This window comes from Martes martes, assembly GCF_963455335.1.
Source record: "Martes martes genome assembly, chromosome: 15".
Classification (NCBI taxonomy): domain Eukaryota; kingdom Metazoa; phylum Chordata; class Mammalia; order Carnivora; family Mustelidae; genus Martes; species Martes martes.
The window spans coordinates 33,299,708-33,300,658 of record NC_137903.1 but is presented as its reverse complement, the minus strand read 5'-3'; positions in this window follow the sequence as shown (position 1 = coordinate 33,300,658).

Sequence of the window (951 nt, the reverse complement as noted above, 5' to 3'; positions counted from 1 at the left end):
GCTTTCCAAGTAAACAGAACGCGGCGGGGAACCGAGGAGAGGGGCGTGGCTCAAGTGGGAAGGGCTTTGCTCCCCGGAAATCTGCCTTAGGTTAAGAGGTAATTCAGAGGTCCTGAGTGCTGCCGGGCTGAGCAGAAAGTGCGGTGGATTCCCAGGTAGCCCTGGAAACAGAAAGAGTGCCCGCCCAGGGACCTGGTGCCTTCAACTGGAGGTCTGTCAGATGCCAGCAAGGGATAGGAAAAAATAGGAAAAAACAACAGTGTTGTCTCCTAGCACACTCCGTAATCTGAAAACAGCAAGTGGGAAATGGCCCAAGAAAACAGGTCAAGTAATACAGCAAGGAGTGATCATTGTTCATGCTATGTTTGGGTGGGAATCACTTTCCTCGCCAGGGTTCTCATTCACGGAGGACAGCTCATGCATTCCGCTTTGGGACTATTCTGGTCGGACTGCTAGGAGAGACGCACCGTCATGTGGAGTGTGCCTGTGTGATGGGAGGAGAGAAAAATGCCAAAACAAAAACGAAGCGCCAGAAAACTAAATGATAGGGTGGTGGTTTTAAGAGGAAGGTTTGTTAGAAGACCTTAAGTATATTCCAGTGGTTTGCAAGACTAGCACACATTAGAGTTACACGTGGGAGCTTTAAAAAAAAAAAAAAAAAAATCCAGAGGCTCAATCTCTGGGGATGGGAAGGGGGCAGCAGGATTATTTAAAGCATTCCAGGTGATTACATTGGGCATCACAAATCTATATGAGGCTGGTCAGAGTAAAGGTCTCCCCTCCCACCCACCCCGGCCCCAGTCTGGCTCTGTCCCTGTCAGAAACATGAAAGGACATTGATGGAAAGGCCAGCTACTCATCTTCATGGAGGGTGACCCCAAGAACATTTCCCTTTAGTAATTCACCTGAGTCTGGTTAGCGGAGTCTATCCTCAGTTTCCTATCCCCTGGA